This window comes from Manis javanica, chromosome 6 (genome assembly GCF_040802235.1).
Source record: "Manis javanica isolate MJ-LG chromosome 6, MJ_LKY, whole genome shotgun sequence".
Lineage (NCBI taxonomy): Eukaryota > Metazoa > Chordata > Mammalia > Pholidota > Manidae > Manis > Manis javanica.
In genome coordinates, this window is record NC_133161.1 from 139,575,116 (window position 1) to 139,596,261 (window position 21,146).

The 21,146-nt window shown below is 51.5% G+C and overlaps 1 protein-coding gene and 1 long non-coding RNA gene across 6 annotated transcripts in view; one reads left to right on the forward strand and one right to left on the reverse strand.

Moving 5' to 3' along the window:
* The window catches only part of PKNOX2 (PBX/knotted 1 homeobox 2), a 245,771-nt gene extending 226,463 nt beyond the window's left edge, over nt 1-19,308 (reverse strand). For 4 of the 5 annotated variants that reach the window (XM_073239542.1, XM_073239544.1, XM_073239543.1 and 1 more), the window contains exon 1: nt 19,203-19,308. The gene's annotated coding sequence lies outside the window, so the exon portion shown is untranslated. Of the gene's footprint in view, nt 1-18,771; nt 18,946-19,202 lie in introns of those variants that run through there. The other variant, XM_073239540.1, reaches the window with a different exon arrangement.
* LOC140850018 (uncharacterized) lies at nt 6,868-18,605 on the forward strand. The gene is made up of 3 exons (XR_012132653.1): nt 6,868-9,321; nt 15,263-17,118; nt 17,538-18,605. It is a non-coding gene; the product is annotated as an uncharacterized lncRNA (long non-coding RNA).
* Nucleotides 19,309-21,146: the final 1,838 nt, after the last annotated feature.

Below are 21,146 nucleotides of genomic sequence, written 5' to 3' on the forward strand. Positions count from 1 at the left end.
GTGGAATGGTAGAAAATATTTGCAAATCATGTATCTGATAAGAGTTTGATATCCAGAATACATAAAGAACTTCTGCAACTCCACAACAAAAGGACACTCAAATTAAAAATGGGCAAAGCACCTGAATAAACATTTCTCCAAAGACAATATACAAATGGTCAATAAGGACATGAAAAATGCATCATTAACCATTAGGGAAATGTAAATCAAAATGACCCTGAGATACCACTTTATACCTACTAGAATGGCTATAAACAAACTAACAAAAAACAGAAAATAACATGTGTTGACAAAGTTGTCAAGAAATTGAAACCCTTGTGCTTTACTGGTAGGAACTTAAAATGGTACAGCCTCTGTAGAAAACAGTTTGGTGATTCTTCAAAAAGTTAAACAGAGTTATCATTTGACTCAGCAATTCCACTCCTAGGTGATACCCAAAAGAACTGAAAATAGGGACTCTAACTGATACTAATGCAGCATTATTCACAATAGCTGAAAAGTGGAAATAACCCAAGTGTCCATTAACAGATTAATGGATCAACAAAATGTGGTATATACATACAATGAAAATTATTCAGCCATAAAAAGGGATGAAATTCTTATATATATGCTGCAGTGCAGATGAACCTTGAAAACATTATGTTAAATAAAATAGCCAGACACAGAAGGACGAATATACTATGACTCCACTTACTTGAAATGGATGGGCAAATTTAGAGACAGAAAGTAAATTCAAAGTTACCAGGGGCTGAAGGAAGGGCAGAATGGGGAGTTACTGCTTAATAGGTACATTCAATGGGTTTGGAGTAATGGAAAAGTTTTGGAAACAGATATGGTGGTGATTGTACAATATTGTGAATTTAATTAATGTCACCGAATTTTACACCTAAAAATGGTTAAAATCGCACATTTTATATTATATATATTTTACCACAAAAAAAGACAGTAGAAAAGAGAGGGTGTAATTATTTAATTTTCCATGTAAAATTAAATTGACTAGAGAGCCTAACGAAAGAAAAACACCCAGATTTCTTTGCACCTTGAATGCACATAGGCTTTGCAACAATGCTCCACCACGCCCCAGGGTCTTTGCTCACTGCCTTATACACACAGCCTTGTTGAGGGCTCCTTGTCTCTGCCTATTTGATTCTACCTTCAAGGCCTGGCTCATGGGAGACAGGATTTCTAATGAAAAAAGTTTAGAAGCAGAGGCGCCTGGGTTCTGATCCAAACTGATCAGCTGTGTGGCTTGGGTCTTTGCCGTTTGTAAAAATGGGGATAGTCATGCCCACAGTCCAAGGCTGTTGTGACATAATGCATGTCACAAGGCTGGCACACTCACCCCTTTCGTGAAATCGCTCCCAATATCTCCTTCCCGAGAGCCTCACTTTAGTAGTATGTTTCATTCGGGAATGAAGCCCCCAGTCCTGTGACATCTCCTGTGACGAACCACTCCCATGTATTGCTCTGGGACTCCTCCAGAATAATTTAACTTTCCATGTTTTCCTGCTTATCTCCCCACTCATCATCTTTTGTCTTCCTCCACGGTGGCTGGGACACAGTGGGTGCTAAATAAATAGCAAATATACTTGGGGCAAATGGAAGATCCACAGGCAACAGAGGAAAACCCCACAGGAAACAGAACCCATTCAGCTCCAAGTAATAGCCCATTGATGTCCTCTGCTCCGGATGAAACTGTTCTCTGCCCTACTGGCACTGAATGAACACTCCGTTTGTTGAATGAATGAGATCTGCTGACGCCCCAGCTCATTAAGGTCAATTGTAATGTGGCTCATCAGGAAAAGAGTTGATCTGAAGAGATCACCCCTTCTGTGAATTTTAGAATGTCTTTGGAAATAGGATTTACCTTCTTGTTTTCATTTAACCATTCAAAAGAGTGAATGTAAAGTTAATTAAATAACAAAAAAAGAGTCAGTGTCCCATGAGCACAGCTCACCCTCCATTGAGGAGAGGTGGCCCAGGTGGAGGCTACAGTGGCAGAGGGTAGCTGGCCAGGAATTTAAGATAATCACCGACAATTTAAGTCGCCAATTTAATTTGTCACCACTAATCCACCAAGCAGCCAATGCACTGTCAGAAAGCAGACTTGTTGTATGCTAGAGCCACCACGTATCATGTTGCTTGGAGCTTAAAGGATTCTGCAGCCTACTAGGCCAGGAGGCCCTCTGGGCCTGGGGTAGGGAGGGCCTGGGTGCTAACCACTGGTCAAGCTTCGGACGAGGCACCTTACTGGCCTCCAGGTCCTCACCTGAGAAAAGGCGATGTTAGACCAGAGCCTCCTCAACAACCTCCTGCAAGTTTCATTGACTCCAATGAGACTTCCTATTTTCCAGAAAATCAACTAGGTCTGGGAAAGGGGAAGAGGCCCAGTGAAAGCCCCTGGAGTCTGGCCATCAGCTCAGCCTCAAGGGCAGGGACAACACAAGATTGCCTGTCTCCATGTCCCTCCCCACAAAAAAACCCAGGGTCCTTTACAGGCCCCTCTCCAGAGCTGCGGCCGGGCCAGGACACAGCCACAGAACAGGCCAGGTGCAGCTGACTTGGAGAAGCTGTGGAGGTCTTATCCCAGCCCAGCCTCTCTGAGGGAAAAGGAAGTGGTTACTTCTCACCATCCCATCCCTAACACTGGGAACAAAAGTAATGGCTCAGACAGCTTAGCCATTATATGTAACATCTATCATGTGCCAGCTGCTCTGTATACATTAGGCCATCTGAGTCCCAACACAACACCGTAATGTAGTTATTATAGTCCCCATTTTTACAAATGAGGACGCAGACACAAAGACTTGGGTTAAGATGTTTGGCCAAAGTCAACCTGATAGCACACACCAGATATGGGATTTGAACTCTGGTCTATCTGAAGCCAAAGCCTTTTACATTTCATCTAGGCCCTCCACTGACTTCCATCGTGGGGAGAAGAGGTACTGGGTGACTGAAGCCAATTGGACCGAATTCTTTCAAGATATCACCCCCATCAGATGCTCATTACAACCCGTAGCTGGGGATTACTAGTCCATTTTACAGATAGAGCAGCCACAATTTTGGAGATCACTCAGAGGATCTCCTTAGAAGTCCCCCAAGCCTTTAAGAAGCCTGGATCCTGAGGGTCTTGCCCAAGGGGCTCCTTACCCAGGAATCCAGGCAGAGTCCCCATGATACAATCTCCTGGGAGCTGTTTCTACGGTGAGGGAGGTTAGGCTGTGCCAGGCCCTCCTCCAAACCCTCACTCGGTGGCTGATTGGGGACATCATGTATGTCTGTCACCTCCAAATGTATGCACTGCGGGAGGAGGGGACCACCCCCACCACAAATCCATCACCGGACACTCCTAATCACCGTTCACATGAGGATGGAAAGCCAGACGCGCAAAGCCTCTCTCCAGAGATCCAGTTCTAATTCAGTCAGCACCTGGTCCAGGAAGCAGTAGTGACCAAGGACTATTCCAGCTTGCAGGGAAACCTCCTCTCTTGGCCTCACAGCACCTCTCACGCTGTAGCTTGCATTCTTGTCTTATGCTATTTATTATTTAACTTAATGAATTAGAGGCAGAGCGGTGGCGAGAGACCCCTGGGTTCAAATCCTGGCTCTCCCACACTAGCTGTGTAACTTTGAACAGGCAGTGTGACTTCTCTGTGCCAGGTTACTCCAATGTGAAAGAGGTAGGGTGTCCACCGCAAAGAGCAGCTATGAGAATTAAATGAGTCATGAGGCATAAAGAGTTTAGACAGTGCCCGGTACATGGAACACTCAAAAATGTTTGCTATTGTCATGATTTTAATATTAACATTGATGTTAGTGAAGCCTTGTCTCCCCAGCTAGACTAGAAGTTCCTGGAATGCAGAACCAGAAACTGATACTTCTTTGTATCATTCCCTCATTCAGGCAGAATCACACCCAGTCAGAGCTGTAAGATCTTTTCCTTCAGACTGGCCTTTCCAGAAGACTGACAGTTCCTCACTTTACTGCCTGGAATGGGGGAAAGAAGTGTCTGCTTGTCAGTGGCCAATGGCTACCTTTACCAATGCGCCCAGTGACGGCCACAAAATGTCTCAAGCGAGACGAGGGGCAGCAACAGAGATCTGGAAATGAGGCCCCAGCAGCAGAATTCAAGGAAGCCAGAACCCTCTGGCCATCCCAAGCCCCTAGGAAGTTGGGGACCCACAGAGCAAACCCCTCCTTCCCAGGAGTTGTGTCATGCAGAAAAGCCAAAACTTTGCAGAAAGAGTGAATCCCAGAGGCCTCAGTTCCCATCCTAGCTCTGTGCTGTGTGAACTTTCACAAGCCTCTTAACCACTCTGGGCCTCTGTTTACTCAGGTGTTAAATGTTACTTAGTTCTTGCCAATTCTGACACTCCAAGAGTCAATCTCAGAGGAAGGCAAAAAGCATCTCTGAATGAACCTAATAAATCATTTCACAAGCAGCCTGCTCTCCTTGTTCATTCATTCATTCCACAAACATTGCTGGGCTCTTACTAGATGTGAGCACTGTTTTGGAGTATGGTAGTGGAAAAAAGGCAAAATTTGATCATTGGTAGAGAAAAATAAAAGGGGGAAGGAGAGCCTGGAATAGAAGAAAAGGGATTTCACATGGATAGGGCCTTCAGGGAAGGCCTCACAGAGAGGATGACATCAAAGTGGGAACCTGGGAAAACCAAGGGAGCAAGCCAGGCAGTCGTCCAGGGAAAGAGGGAATAGCAAGTGCAAAAGTCCTGTGGTTGGAGTGTGCCTGCCATGTTCCCGTTGCCATGGGGAGGTCTGGAGGTCAGCGTGGGGAGGGGAGTGAGCCAGGAAGCAAGTGAGAGGAGCTGAACTGGGGAGGGTGAGGCCCAGCCACGATAAGGACAGGGGCTTTTATTCAATTATGAATCTAAATCATTAAAGCTTTAACATAAATGAATTCGATACTCTTCACTTACATGATGAAGGCAAAATGCCTTATCCATTTGTTCATTTTTACCTCTCTCTTTGCCACCATGGACTATTGAGGATTCTTATTATTCTTACTTTCACCTGGGGGCTTGAAGAGCTCTGTTTCTCTGTCCAGGCCTCCAGCCAGGGTTTAGCCTGGTCTCCATTCCAGAACCTCAGGTTGGGTTCTCCACCCCTTCCGAAAGTGCAGCCAGCTCCCCAGTCAGACCCCTGTGTTCTCTCCCAAGCTCTTCCACCGTGCAGCCCTGTGATCGTCCTTGACCCCCTGCCATGTCTCAACATCACCCTCTCCCCAGGGCCTCCACAGCTGCTGTTCCCCTGGCAGGAATGCTCTTTCCTTCTGCCTTTTTTCACTTGTGTCCTACCGTCCCCTGAGGTCTCAGCTCAAACATCACTTCCTGACAGAAATGCTTCCCTGATTTCTCCAAATAAAATCTTCCTCTTAAATGCTTTCATAGTTCCATGTTCTTCCCATCAGAGCTCTCATTACACTTGAATGCTCATATTTATTTGTATGATTTCTTTAAATTAGTGCCTCTCTACTCCAGCTGAATGTCAACTCTATCAGGATAGAGACCATGCCCGTTTTGCTCACCTTCCTACCCAGCACACCCCCAAGGTACCCAATAAATACCTGATGAATAATTGGATAAAAGAGCAAATGTGTGCCCCAGGCCTTCTGTTTATGGAGCACCCTGGGGGCACAAGCAGGAACAGGCTTGGGGCTCTTTGAGGGGCCCTTGGGTGTGGCCGGCACCCTCAGCTGGGTTGGGTGGGGGCAGAGCTGGAAGGGGAAATGACTGAGCCCCTGACACCACACCATGCACTTCACACAGGACGTATCCCTTCATTTTCATAGCCCCACTAGAATTGAGAATTATTATGCCATCTCACAGCTAAGAGCACAGTTTCAGGAAGGTTCTGTGAGTATATCTATAGCTAAACCTGGTCTTTCTGATTCCAAGGCCTATGCTCTTTCTTCTCTGCACAACTGCCCTGGCTTGGAAAGTTTCTAATCCAGCTCTGCTATTGATTTCCTGTGTGACCTTAGGCAAGTTTCCGCCCCTCTCTGAGCTTCAATTTCTCCATATATAAAATACAGAGGCTGGAACAGATGTCCCATGTCCTTTCCAGTTCTGAGATTTCATAACTTTAAGATTTTATGCTTCTAAATTTATGAAATTAAATGATGGATGCTAAAGTACCTAGCTCAATGTCAAACACAAAGCAGACACTTCATAAATGTTAGTCTACTCCCTTCCTTCTTCCTTTTATGCCTTTCTCTTTTCCTCTCTTCCTTCCTTCTGATTCCCTGTTTCACAGCCCTGCTCAAGATCACCTGTACTGTCCTGGCTCTTCCAGGAGACCCAGAGGCTTCCTGGGGACCCTCGCCAGGTTCTGCCATCAGTGTTTCCAGCCTGCAGTGCCCTCAGATGGCCATTCAAGCTGTGCTCCCTAGAAAAACCCTGGCCTTCCTGCACCCCACTCCCTCTTGCCTCCTGAAGGGGTGTGTCCAACACTCTGCAGAGAGAGAAGGAAGTGATAGGGAGGCACTCACGCATACTGAGTACCTTCTAAAGGCCAGGGGCTAGCCCAAGCTCTTTGCTATGTCTAAACCTCTGCAAACAGTGGCTCTTATCCCCATAAGGATTTAACCCCTGCATCTGACCCCGAGGCATACACCCTTTGCCAAGGATTCATTCTGCACTGTCAGCTATTCCCCTGAAAGCATCTTTTTCTTTCCATATTCATGTGACTTTGGATTTCCAGTCCTAGTGACTCCAGTCCGTTGATCTCTCTAGCCACCTCCTCCTGCCTCTCTCCTCACTGCGGCCTCCAAAGTACCAGACCGCAAAACATCCTTAGATTGTCCCCAGTGTTTTTGAGAGGATGGCATGGCTGTATCCACTGCACCAAGGAAACAATGTCAAGAAGTTGGCTTCATCCCATCCAGAGGAAGGAGCCAGATTTTCCATTGCGCATCGTCCTCCCAGCTGGTGCTGAGGAAGCAGGGTGAGCTTGCCCCCAGCCCACCCCTGCCCGTGAGGACTTGCCAGAAATCAGACTCAGTAAGATGTGAATGCAAACATCACATCACCAGGAGCCCCAGATGGGATATGAAGGGGGAAGGGATGGCTGCTTTTTCTAAAGGTTCTTCCTGCAAGCTATGCCCTCAGGGAGTATGATGGACGTTGGCGTGGGGAGGGAAGGTTGGGAACAGTATCAACTAGGCTCTGTGAGACAGTCTGGATGGGAGACTCAGGTGAGAGCAAAAGTCCCTGGCAGGATTTTCTGGTGCCCGCCATCTTCCTCTCACCTTGCCCTGCCCTTGTCTGGGACGGAAAAGGAGCCCCAAGGGTGAAGCAGTTGGCCAACTCTCCCAGGAAAGGGCCTCATCTGAAGGACAAAACTTGAGGATGCCCTCCAAGACCCCAGGATGGGCTATGCTCCCTATGTGTGCTCTTGTGGCACCCTGGACTTCTCTATGGCCCCTATCGTGGTTTCACTACCTACCTACAGGTCTTGAATGCCCACCTCCCCCACGGACTGAGGATTCTACTTGCAGAGAGCCTGCTGTCTAGTTCATGGTCACATCCCAGCACCTCTGCAGGGTTTTACACAGAGAAGGTGCTCAGTGTATGTCTCTCTAATGAACGTTACCAGTAGAGAGGAGCCCAGGGCCTGGTTCAGGCTGAAAGGGGCCAACCCTCACCCCGCACCCCCTGCCTGGGCCCCAGGTGGCCTCTGCACTGGATTAGGTGGGAGATACTAGTGAGAAAAACCAAGAGCAACCACCTGCACGTAGTAGGCCCATAATTTGGGTTTGCTAACTCTCCCCCAAATCTGAAAGGCCATCGGAGGGAACCATTCATGCCCCAGCCGTGGAACAGTCGTGGCAGCCCATCCTGCCAGCTTTTAATCATTTAAACACAGTTATCATCGCTGTGTGAGTATGCAAGGAGTGTGTTTTCACGTGCACGCTTTGTTTTAAACTAATAAGAAACAGAGCCTGTGCCAACTGATTCTCTGCCCCACATGTTGCGTGGGAGGCACTGGTAGGTATTTTCACTTATGTTTACATAGCTTGCATGTCATATCCACATGCACTATCTCTTTGGGGCCTCTCCGCAGCCCTGACAGCAGGCACGATCACCTCCATTTTACTGATGAGAAAGGGGGGCCAGCTCGTAAGGTCACACAGTGAGCACAAGGCTGAGTCGAGGCTCAAACCCAAGCCTTTGGCTTGTTCTACACCAGCCTTCCTCAGACATCCTTCTTGCCAGACCGCAGTCTCATTACCCACAACCAACCCAGGCCAGAGCCCTGTATACCTTAACACTGAGTTACGTATGCAGTGGAGTGTGGGGCCTGGGGTGGGCAGAGATGGAGAAAGAAGAAAGCAAGGAATCCAGTACCTTCCCCCTAAACATACAGGAACCTAGAACAGGCAGCAAGCTCAGCTAAGAAAGATCACTGATGCAAAAAAGACAAAGAGCCGGCGGTGTGACCTGGGGCAGGTTCTCTTACCTGCTCTGACCTCACTTGGTTTCTGAGCCCCATGGTGATGACTAAATGGAATGAAGAGGTGAGAGCTCTTAGCACAGGGCCCAGGGCATAGTAAAGGAACCCCCAGGCCTCTGGGGCCTGGCACAGCTCCCCAGAAGTCACAGGGCTCAGGACAAATCCTTCTCCTCCCTTGACTTACAAGCTGGCTGTGGCAGCTTTCTCCTCCCTCCCTGGAGGAGTCCGGTTCCACCAGCTAAAGCAGGGACACCAGCAGCAGGACTCTGTGCAAAAAGAATGCCAAGGAAGTTCCCCTCTTCCCTGACAGCAGCTAAGGACACTCCCCAAAGGACAGACTAGGAACAGAGTTCTCCTTCCACCCGTCTCTTCCAAGTCCAGGGGAAATGACTTTGAGAAGCATTCCAGGAGACCAGATGTCCAGCTTGGAACGGGGCTTTCCGACAATCTGGAAACCAACGGGAGGTAGCAGTCCCCATCTCACTGCCACTAGGAGGCTCTAAGGAATGGGATGCCTTCCCAAGGAGAGTCATGCCTGTGCAAAGAACAAGTCACCTCCCTGGGCACAGCCTCCGGGGGAGGCTGGGGGAATCCAGAGCTCCTTGGCTTACGTCCAGGTCATACTCATATGTGAGGAATGCTGCCCCACTGCGAGTCTGGCTCTCTCCTCCCAGAGCTGGGAGTGGCGTGGCAGGAGAGGGGCCGAGGCAGGGGGCAAAATTATCACTTCTACACGGGCCATAGGAGAGCAGCAGACTTGAGTTCCCATGCCACCTGGCTCTCCTGCTTGATTCCTGTCCCCATGACCCTCCTGGAGCCTGGAGGATGCAGAAAGAGCTCTCCAGCCACGTAAGTGGGGCCCAGCTGTTGTTACATCTTCCTCGCCTTCTCGTCTAACCAGAGTTGGGTCCTTTTGTCTGTGGTTTTGATGTCCCTTGGTGTCCCATCACCTTTTCCAGACTCATGGTAGCAGTGGGCTGGACCACACACTTTAGCATGGATAGCACAGAGTTATAGACTAGTAGACTTCAGAAGGGCTTTGAAGATGTTCCCATCTAATCTCCTCATTGTATAAAATGAGGATGCTACGAGCGGGAGAAGTCAAGAGATGTGTCAAAGGTCACACAGCTCATTTTCAGTTTGATGGGCATTCCTTCGGGGTCCCCAGTAAGATGGTGTAGCTCCTATAGGAAAAGGCCCCTGCTCCCACACAGCACACTGCTGGGCATTCATTAAATAGTGGGCCCAGGCCAGCTTGCTGATGGACGGATGGATCACCAGGGAGGGCTCAGGGGTGAGAACAAGCACCTGTCACCACGGGGCCCTGGGTATACCCACCTGGAATATCTCTGGGCTTCTCTCTGACTCTGACCTGAAACTAGAACTCACAGTCCACACAGAGCGTGGACTCACCTAGGACAGGGCAGGAATAATCTGTACTCCCAAGGTTTAGCTCAGGCCTCGGAGCAAAGTAGTAAGCAGTGACAGTGGACTGTCGGGGTGAGGACAGTGAGAGGATCCTCTGGGGCTGGGACCTGCTGCCCACTGGTCTACCCTGGAATCGGTGGGGGGGGACTATGCCTACCCTACAACTAATCAGAGTTAGCAGGCCTCCCCACTAGCGGGCTGAATGTCCCATGGTGCCCGTCGGATGCAAGGCGAATGACAACAGGGGTGAGCCCTAAGGGCATTCTCTTCACCTGGGGCCCCCAGACAGCCAACAGCTTGTGCTGGCAGGTGGAGGCAGAAAGGCTGCCACCGACACTACCACTATGACACCCCCCTGCCCCAAAATCTACCTCTACGTATTTGTGTTGGCCAGCTCAGCCCAGCTATAATGGAACACATGGTGGAAGTAAAAAAAAATGAGCTTCTTCTTGGTTTTAGTTTCCATAACGGCTGGTAGCCCTCCCCTACATTTGCCAAGCATATGGGTGATGGGGGTTGGGTGGTTTAGCTGGTTCCTTTAAAGGAATTCTCAAAAGAGGACTAGGTGGAGCTCAGGGCAAAGAGGCCCCCAGAGCCCAGCGAGGCACTTGCTTTGTCTCCTAAAGACTAAAGAAAGGCCTGTCTTGTAGAAGGTAGAGATGGGCCACCCTAATTCATGTGTTCCCCCGTGAGCAGGCAGACACAGCCACAGCCCCATTCCCTTCCTGGACCCGCCACTTTAGCCACTCTCTGAGTCCCAGGTCCTCTCATTTGTAAAATGACATAACAATACGCATGTCACCTGCTTCACAAAGTTAAGAGGATCAACAGGAGAGCTTATGAGAATGTGTTTAATTAGGAAAGAAAACTACCACCACCATGAGCTTACCACATGCCTAGCACTTTCATATATTCTAGAGTTTCCACAAACTCCTATGTGCTTTGTGTTACTATTATCCTGACTATATAGCTAATCAAACCAAGGCTCAGAGAGGTTAAGTGATTTGTCCAAGGACACACAACTTGGTAATGGGGGAACCAGGATCAGAATCCAGAATCTGACTCCGAAACCTATGTTCCTTCTCTCAAACCCACACTATTTCAACAAAAGAAGCAAATGTTGCTTTTTATGAAGAGGCTAGTGAGTCTTCAGGTCGAGAATACTGTCCTCATGGAGGTAACCCCTATTGCTAGGACACATCCATTTAGTGCAGAAAGTCCATCTGGCAAGTCAAAGCCAACTCCTCTACTGTCTTGAGACCCTACACAACACAAGGACACCCAGGGGTCAAGCCCTTGCATCCGTACCTGTGGCTGTGTGTTGTCATGATGCTTGCTGGTGGTGGTGGTTTCAATGATTGCCTCGTCACAAAGCAACCCAGTTGGGAGGAAACACAGAGTCATGGACCTCTGAGCTGAAGGGGACCTCTGAGAGCAAGTTCAAGCTCCTCATTGGGTAGATGAGGAATCTGACATCCAGGGAAGGTCAGTCACTTGTCGAAGGTCCCACAGCCAGTCAGCAGCCAAGTCTAGAGCTCAATCTACTACCATCCTTTGACTCCCAGTCTAAACCCCTGTATTCTCCACCATTCCAACCACTCTGACAGGGGTCAGCTTCGTGGCTCCCAAGAGGGCCAGATGTGGGCCTCAATCTCTGCTCTCTTGGCTTGGGAAAAGCAGGGACACTAGGTAAGAGAGTTGTGCTGTAGTCAGGAATGGGGTTAGTTGGCTTGCACTAAATCACTAGTCTGAGTTCTACCCATTGAGAAGTCAACAGAAAAGTCCTCTCGGAAACCCCGCGAAGTACCAAAGAGCCAGTCCCCAAGGAGGAGGCTGAGGAGGCACTCCTGAGGCAGTGGTGGCCCCCCTGGTCCCTGATACCCTCAGAGGGGGCTCTCCACCCTCGCTCAGGTACCCCCCCGCAGCCCCCATGCACACCTTGACTGGAGAGTCTTGTGCCTCAGCCCTCCCCTCCAGCCCCACCGGGTCAGACCTCCGCCCACCCCTGCACTACCACTGCAGAGAGCTCACCTCCTCTGAGAAGCAGGCCCTGCTCACCCCGCTCTGCTCTCACTGCTGGCGGCATAGCTCCCCCACTTCTGCCTCCTTTGGTTAAAAATGGATTCGTGCCTTTTTCATATCACCTCAGTGTACCTTCACGGCATATCTTATATGTTTGTGTGGGGAGTCTGTCCACTCCCCAAACCGCGTGCTCCCTGGGGACAGCATCCGTCTATCTATTTCTACCACAGCCCCTGCTGGGTCTGCACACCGCGACCAGCCCAAGCGACAGTGTGACCGGCTATTTGGTCCACACTTGTTGATGGTACCTGTGACCTGTGAAAGGCCCAGGCATTTCTCGGGGAAGCAAAATGAAGGGGAAGGCGAAGCTGGGAAATCCACCAACTGGATCTTCAGGCCAAAATGAAGAGGAGAGGTCATGAAACCTGACTGACTCTCTCCTGTGTCCCACACACTGTGTCAGGCTGCTCTGACCACCACCCTTTGAGCTTTGTACTTTTATTACCCACTTTACAGGTGGGGAAACCAGATCAAAAATGTTAGGTAACGGCTAAATTCACTCAATTAGGAGCCAGGAGCTAGGATCTTGGTGCTGTTTTACCTGAGGCCAAGCCCCTGCTCTGTGCACACCTCCACGGAGTCAGCAAGATCCCTGAGGGCAGGGACTCTGTGGTTACATGTGTTTCTTCCATTTGCTTTTGCTGTCATGTCCTCAATGCCTGGAACTGTGCCAGGCACACAGGAGACACTATAAATGTGAGCGAGTAAAGGAACAAAGGAATGAATAAATAGCATGCTGCCTCTCCCCAGCAGGACAGAACAAGGACTTGTGATTTCCAGGAATAGCACCCAATTTCTCCACCCAGAAAACTACCCATTATATTAAGTTTTCTCCAAAGGCCACATGAAGGAGGAGTGGGTTTACTAGGCATGGAATTGGAGCAGGAGGAAAACTGAATACAAAGCACTAGATCCTCAGGAGGTGGGAAGTTCAAAGTGCTGTCAGTGCTCTGAGGCCTGCTGATCCTGGGGCCCCTCTCTGGCCCAGCTGGATCTGGGCCCTCCCCGCTCCAGGCTCCCTCAACCCCACTGGCACCTCCACTACCTTGACAAAGCTGTACTGAAATTGGCCACATTCCTATTAAGCAGAGAAACTAACAGTTACACCACCCACTGCAGCCCCATCCGTACCCTCAAGTCTGCTCCGGGCCCCAAGGCCAGCTGCTTTTCTCCACATTCCAGCCAAAAATAATACAAGAACGAAGCTGTTTGGTGGAGACTTAATCTAATCTTCATTGCTTCGGTTTTAAAATATCCTGCCTGGTTTAGGGTTTCTTATTACACACAGGGATATGTTTTTAGTGAGATAGGTCTTAGCAGAGACATCCTTCTTGTAATTAGAAACCCAGGCAGGCAGGGCCTGCAGTGAGGCACCCAAGCCGAACAGCAGATTCCCCTGAAGACAACACGTTTGCAGCGAGCTCTTCCGGAGCTGAGCTGAGCTGCCCAAGGGCTTGGGTCTCCCTCACTGCTGGGGGATCTGGAACCAGGAAAAGCTGAGCTCTGAGGGAAGGACTATGTCTTCCAACTCTCATGCATTCTCTTAGGAAAACTGTTGCCCCTTCTGGCTGTCACCTCCAATCAGAATGGAGACTAAGATGTTGCCCATGACTGCTGGAGAAGGTTTTTTTGGGGGGTGTCGGGGGAGGGAGGGAGGAATTACTCTGAGAAGTCCCCACAGATGAGGGAGAATTAAAGACAAGCGTTTCACTGAAGCCACATCTCCCGGGGTCAGGGTTAGATTTGAAAAATCAGCTCAGGGACAGAAGGAGTCTCCAAGGGCATATACAATTTTGTTTAAGTGCGGGGCATAACTCCTTGGGCTTTCTAGCCCAGAATCTGCTGATATGCCAGCATGGAGGCTGCTAAGTGAGGTTCAAGCTGCAGCAAGCTCTGGACCTGCGCCCATGCCCCCATCCTGACACGATGTCCCGTGCAGGTCCAGGCTCAGGCCTCATCTTTCCACAGGCATAAAAAGAAGGGGCTGAATTTCTGGTAAGTCAGATTCTGTGTTCATCTGATGCTGGATAGCACCACTGGAAATAAGCATTCTAGTTCCCTCAATTCAGCCTTAACTTTAGACCCTCGTGATAAAAAGCAGGAGGAATTTTGGAATCACAGCAGAGTTTTCAAACTCTAGGATGTAAAGAAAGGCAGGAGTTCAGCCCCCCAAGTCTAAGGACCCCTGAGAGCTGTGGGAGAAGGCTCTGGAGCCAGGCAGGGAAAGAAAACACACTGAAGAGTGTGACTTGGCTGCCCAGACGCCTTCTCTCTCCCATTCCCTTTATTATTCAGAGTGCACCAGTGCAGGATTCATGCAGGATTCACTCCTCATAGCCTAATGAGGACTTCATATGATACATTCCACTTTACAGATGAAGAAACTGAGATCTGGAAGCTAAAGAGCCATGCACGGGAGTCATGTAGCCATACCCCCAAACTTCAGCTTAAACATACCTCAGCATGCTGACCTGCCAACCTTGATTATCTCCTTCCTCCCTTTCCCACCAGGTATCAGATTTAATTAAATTAGCAGATCCCCATTGTAACAAGCCTGGCCATGCAGCCTGGACAGAACCCAGCCAGTGCAGCTCCTCCCTCTTAATTCTGCTGCTTAACATAATTCAAGCTTCGATAAGTCACAGATCTCATGTGAAGTGTTTTATACAAAGCATGGTGTGTTGGCTAGAAGCAAGGCTAATGGTGGCTCACGATGATTTCACTTGCCATATACATCCTCTGCTTTGCCTCCATGGCATCACTTTCTCCCTTGCCATACTCTGATCTGCATGTTGTTTGATCCAGACACTTTCGCTTCACATGCCGTCACCTCTAGCAATTGCATCACACATTTATATATATCTTACAGCATCACAGTCCCTGTGCCACACAGCAGAGGAAAAAGGAAAACATACCAGCGTTTCTCACCTTCCTCTAACTAATTTAGAAAATGTGCTCCAGATTAAATAAATCAGGAACAAACGTCTGAAATTGGAGATAGAATTTCAGAAGGGGAGGAGGAACACTAAATATATAGCAAGGAACTTTTGCAACATGTTGAAAGCCTATAAAATTTATACATTGTTCTTTAAAAAAAACAAATTCAACTGCTAACAACACGATATTATTAAGCCACTAACATTTAAAAATCCACTTTGGCCTTCTCTGCTGCCATTCATGTGGCACATTGCATTCAAGGAAGTCAGGTTGGTGGGTTGGGTTGGGTTTGTAAACCAGGCTAATAGAGACCCTGTTAAAACCCAGCCTTTTTGCTTTCTAGGCATCCTTGGTCCCTAATGAGTTACAGCCCCAGGTTGAAGATGGACATGGCAGAAAGAAATTTAACACACACTCTGGTGCACCCATAAACATCAAGGCCAAGGGAGAAGAGGTATGTTTCCAGTTAAGCCAGAACTCCATGAATTCAGGATTGTCCCCTCACAAGACAGTAATTCTCCTTATTTCATCACTAACTTACTTCAAATGTGTTTATACAATTTATTGCTACTGAACTTCCAGGCAACTGGTGTAGAGTTAATGAAACCCAGCTTGGAGAAGCTTTGAGCTTTGAACAACTAACCACAGTTTAAATGGTTATGACATGCGGTCAAAGCCACAGCCCAGCCCACTGCAGTTTCTGTGTTAGACCCTAGTCAAAAACCTTGTCATCTCACCTTTTGTGCCAAAGAGATTGAAAAAGGAGAAAGCACTGAAAAACAGCCTTCCACGTTTCTTCTCAAGATTCTGAGCCTTTCTCCCTGACATTTTAACACATCTATCTTACTAAACACAAGGCAAAGCCCCTCCTCCAGTTCCCAAGTAAATATTTTAGTTGCAGTTTGAATTGGCAGCCAGTGGAAATCCTGAAATCCAGTTTGAGTTTAATTGAACAGGGTCAGGACTAATAAAGCAATGTTAAGAGGAGGTGTAAGAGGGAGGCACCAAGCAGCACTTGAAGTCAGACTCACTGAAGTCCGAAAGGCAAGCTAGGCATGTACGGATTACACTGGACTGGAAAAGAAGTAAACTCGGCTTTCTGGATTACTTGGACATTGATTTTTATTAATCCTCATGTCACATGGCATGCTCCCCCCAGCTCTGTCCATGTGAGAACTCCAGGAGGCTCCCTCCTTTTAAGCAGGCCCATTTTGGAGGAGTAAAGGGGAGGTACTGACTTTGCACAGCCTCACAATAAAAGCCCCTTTTGAAAGCAGCACTTTCATTAACTTAAAGCAATCTATAGACTTAAAAGCAGAGAGCAGTAAACTCCCAGAAAGGATCATAAAACAGCCAGTCTCAAGTTGGGTACACTTCAGTGCAATTTGCACGAGGTATTTTACTGTGAGCGGTGGCCAGGCCCATCTCCCTCCGGTAACCCCCTGCCCCTTATTCTGGGCAGCTTCTCTTTCTCTCGGCTTTCATGCCTTTCGCGCTCACAAAGGGGAGGCGGTGACTGGGGAGTCTCCGTGGGGTCACGGCTCCCTCCCGCCCTCAGGCTCGCGGCGGGAGAGAGAGCGCACAAATTCCAAGCCTGCAAAACAACAGCCTTGGAGCTCCGCCGCAGGGCGGTCGCCGAGCCCCAGGCCACCGCGCCGCTCGTGGGTCGAGAGTCTTCTGCGTCGGGAAGCGCCGTCTGGCTGCCCGGGCTTGCGGCGCGAGGGGTGCGGAGGGCTGGGAGGGTGGGCTCAAGGTTTCAAGAAGCAAATTTCCAATCTCCCTCCCGTACACCCCCCAACACACTCAGCTCCCCAAGCTGGTCCTAGGGGCAGCCTCTCTGCCGGTTCGGGACTTCACTTCCCCAGCCCCCGTTATCCACCTAGCTAGGCCCTGAGCCTTGGTGGGGGGTGCAGCTTTAGCGGGAGATCACCAGTCCAGAGATAGGAGACCCCCTCCCTCCCTTCCTTCAAGGTCCTAAGGCCTAAGGAATGCCAGAATGGCAGGGTAAACAGGAGGGCTGGGGGCTAGGGCTTGGCGTGAGATAGAGCTTGCGTTTGAAACACCATCATTTTCTCAGATTTGAGAGGCGGGGGGAATCACCTAAATCTGCCTGAAATGCGAAGCTTTTCGCTTCCACCAGTTGGAGAGCACTTGAAAGCCGAAAAGTCAACACGCTGGTGAAGTCCCGGAACAAGTGGGGTGAGAAAGGGGCCCCCGAGCTACCCCCTTTCCAAGCAGAGCACCGCACCCGCCACCCGGTGTGCGGGCTCCCGGGCCTGGCCGGGCGGGGAAAGCACAGGCAGCCCCTGGGGGTCAAGACAAGCGCAGGAGGCTCCAGTCCGGGCGACCGCGTTGGAGCCGGCCCTGCCCTGGGCCGCAGCCTGGGCTCCCTGGGCGCGATGCGGCACCTCTGCTGGCGCCCCACGCGCAGGCCGCGGCCCCTGCTGGCCACCCGTACCCGCTTCGCCACGCTGCGCCTGCACACCCCCAAGTGGCTCCCGGAGCCTGCCGAACCGCCCGGGTCGGTCCTCGGATCCCCTCCGACCCCTCCGAGGCGGCCCTGTCGCTTCCCCAGAACGTCCCTTAGACTGGTCCGCTTCCCGGAATCTTTCTCCTAGGACCTGGTGCCGCGCGCGTCGGGTCCTCCGCTCCAGATCCGCTTTGGGAGACTAGCAGCAGCAAATCGGGGCTCGCCTGCCATGGCTCTGAGCAACTACTTTCATCGCCTACCTAGTCGCTTTTCCACCCACAGAGTGTGGGCACCAGCGCGCGCGCGCCCCTCCCCAAATTCCGATAGCCTCAAACCCAATAAAAAGCAGTGATTCCGCAGCTAAATCCTAAAACGCCACCCGTTCCTCCGATTCCAGCCTCAGATGTAACCACGGACCCGCAGCCCCCTGCTTTGGCCGGGGTGTAGATTCGATTCCTAAACTATCAGCTGCCCTGAAAACAGCCTGGAACCTATAACCTAAACTCCAGCCTGGCCCTGAAGCCCAGCCCTAATTCAGCCCTAATTCACGCCCAACCACCACCCACCCCCATTCCTAGCCCGGGTCTCCCCACCGCGCAAGAACCTCGGGCTCTCCGGCAAAGAGCCCCGAAAAGGGCGGCCTTCTTCGTTCGTTTCTTCCTCGGGTCCGGGAGTCGGGAGAGCCCGGCTCGCCTAACCAGAAAGAAACGCGAACTTTGCGCGGCGGACTCGAGACCCTACCCCATGCCCCCTCAACTCTCTGCTCTTGGGCGCTTTCCGTCCCCCCTTTTACGAACTCAAGCCCTAGTTCTCGATCCAGGAGGGCTCCCAGTCCCAAACCTAGCAATGGGCCCCTACGCCTTCCCCCTCCTCGCCAAAGACTCCCCACAACCCGCGGAAAGCCGGTAACCCCACAAATCGCTCCTCCCGGAGCGAGGGTCCCCGAGCTTGGCTCCTGGGATGCGGCTTCCCTGCCCCGGAGCTCGTGTTCCGCTGTCCCCGCCGGTCCTCCTGCAAAGCCCCAGGCCTGGAGGGACGCAGCCCGCGGCTCCTTGACCCCGCTCACTCGGCCCCAGTCCGGGGCTGCTCCGGCTCCCGGCCGCTCGAAGGCAGCTCCAGGCGGGCGGCGCCGAGTCAGCGCCGGCCCGAAGGGCGCCCGAAGCCGGGGAAAAGCGAGCGTGGAGCAGACCCGCGGTTCTCAGCCTCGCCTGCGGAGCCCCCCCACCCCCCCAGCCCCGAGCCGCCTGCACCCCGGCTCCAGCCCGCGCGCGGAGTCCCTGCCCTCGGGTCCCCGGCGCTCCCGGCGCGCCGCTCCCCGCCCGCCCGCTACGGAGTCTGGGCCTGCGGCCGTCAGTCCGAGTCCGCAGCCCCGCTCTTCGCACCCGCGACAACGCGCGCCCGGCCACCGGCCCGAACGGGGCGAGGCGGCGGCGGCGGCGGGGCTCCGCGCTGGCCCGGCCGGGACAAGGCGGGCCGCGCGGCTCCGGCCGCCTCCCTCCCGGCCTGGCCGCCGCTCTCGCTGCTTGGCTCCGCGCTCTCCCGGCGCTTCCCCAGCTTCTCTCTGCACGCTGCCGCCGTCCCTCCCTGCTCCCTGCCTCCCTCCTCCCTGCTGCCTCCCTCTCTCTCCTCCCTGCTGCCTCCCTCTCTCCCTCTCTCCTCCTTGCCCTGTCGCAATGAATAATACTCTGGCTTGGGGACTGGAATAAAACACACGCGCTCTGAGGCAGCCGCCCGCAGCAGCAGCAGCCGCCGCCGCGCCGCGCCGCCGCCGCCTGCAAAAGCGTCTCTGACATGGAAATGAATGACAGCTTACCTGATGCCAATCTTCATCAGACTGACACCGGCGTGACAACACAGCCTATACTTCCCGGCACTGCTCGGGACGTCAGCGGCCCAGGGACCCGCCCCCCGGAGCCCCCCCCTTCTCACACCTCCCCTCTCCCCACTCCCCCTTTCTCCCCCACCCCCCGCCCTACTCCCGGCCCCGGCCGCTTCCAAGTCGGAGCAGCAGCTGGAGTGTCTCCCTCTACTGGAGGCTCTGCTGAGACGCCCGGCGCGTCCTGATCCTGCTGGCGGGGAGGCGCCACCGCGCAGGAGAGAAAGCCTCGGAGCCGGAGGTTAGCTGCCTCTTAGGCAGGAACGCAGCGGACCCCCAAGGAACTCGGGAATCCTGTGCCCGTCCACGCGCCAAGTCCTCCTCAGCAAACAACCGAGGCAGTTTCAAGACGTCCTGTGCTGAGGGCGTGGAGATGAGATGAAATTTTCTGTGCACCCCCAGAGAACTCCCCAGAAATTACGAAACTTAAAACTGGCAAGAAATCCACCACCATGCCTCCCCCCACCCCCACCCCATTCCTGCCTGCTGGCCTCATTTTTATGATTGCATTTGAATAATTCTCATTACCCTGGCCCCAGAAAAGGTGCTCAGATGACACTCTGGTTAGTTATTCCTATTCTCAAGAGCTTTTTCTGCTGTGGGCTTCCTGGGGCGTTTGCTTCACAGAGGGGGAGACTGGGTAATGGGGTGGGGCATAAGGAGATAAAAGGGTGTAGGGGCTTTGTCAGTAAATCACCTCTTTGCAAATGCCAGAGAAGCCTGTTCTAAGCCACTGCTATTCTCATTCTAAAAAGTCAGAGTTCTGGGGGTCCGGTGCTGTAATATAAAGGGAGAGACCAGCTGGGCTGTGTCAGCCTGGGCCTGCCCAGTTGGCTTCATCTACTTCAGGGAGAAAATACCGCCAAGCGCCTTCTAAGGGGAAGACCACGCCAGCATGTGTGGTTATACATGCACCTCCTTTCATTTGGCAAAGATTACAGCCCTACTAAGTGCCAGGTGTAGGCACCGAGCCACCCACAGATGCAAGCTGCCTTGCTTCCTTGACTTAGCACATGGCCCTTTGCATAAAGGGACAAGAGAACCCCTTCTTCCCTGTTGAAATCTGCTCCTTGTTCCCCATAGAGGAGCCATTTCAGCCACAGCCAGGCAGCGATTGATCCTCTGACCCCAGACCAGGCAGGGGGCCTGGACAAAGCCCAGACAAAGACTCTGATGTAAGCACGGAAAGCTGAAAGTGAAACCCAAGCAGGCAAGGTTTGCAGCAAAGAATCTGACCCAAGGAATTGAAGGCTGCCCCTCTGCTCTTTCCAGGCCTCTGGGTCACTCCTTGTCTGCCTCCAGCATGCCAAGGATGAGAGCTATTAGCATTCCATGGCTCAGAGGAGGCAATGGAGACCTTTTTTGCATTACATCCCAGTTACACTAAATGCTGTTTGTCTGGATCTTCCCAGTTCCCCCAAATTCAACCTCCAAAGTTGCTTGTGGAAGAAACTCTTCACTCACAGCCCCCATTACAGAGTTGAACCCTCTCACCTTCACATAGAACCTCCAAAGACTTCACTAGGTGGATTTATGTCACCCCAGCCTCTGATCTGTGGTCAGAGACTCTGGCTGCTGACAGCATAATCGCTATTATATATTATACATTGTATAATAATATAATAATAATGAATGCACTTGCCCTTTTTATGTAGTACAGAAGCAGCCAGATTCTCCAACCCGCAGGCTGGAGGTCACGCTGCCATAAACTCTCAGAGGGAAGCCCTCTTCAGATACAGGAGGGGGAGGGGAGGTCCATTTGCCCCTGCGGTGGACCCCTGGAGGGAGGGTTTCTGCCTTTCCCAAGGCTCACAGTGAGTTGCTGTAGCCTCCAGAGTAAGAGTGGAGAATCAGGCTGAACGTAAATACTTAACCCCATCA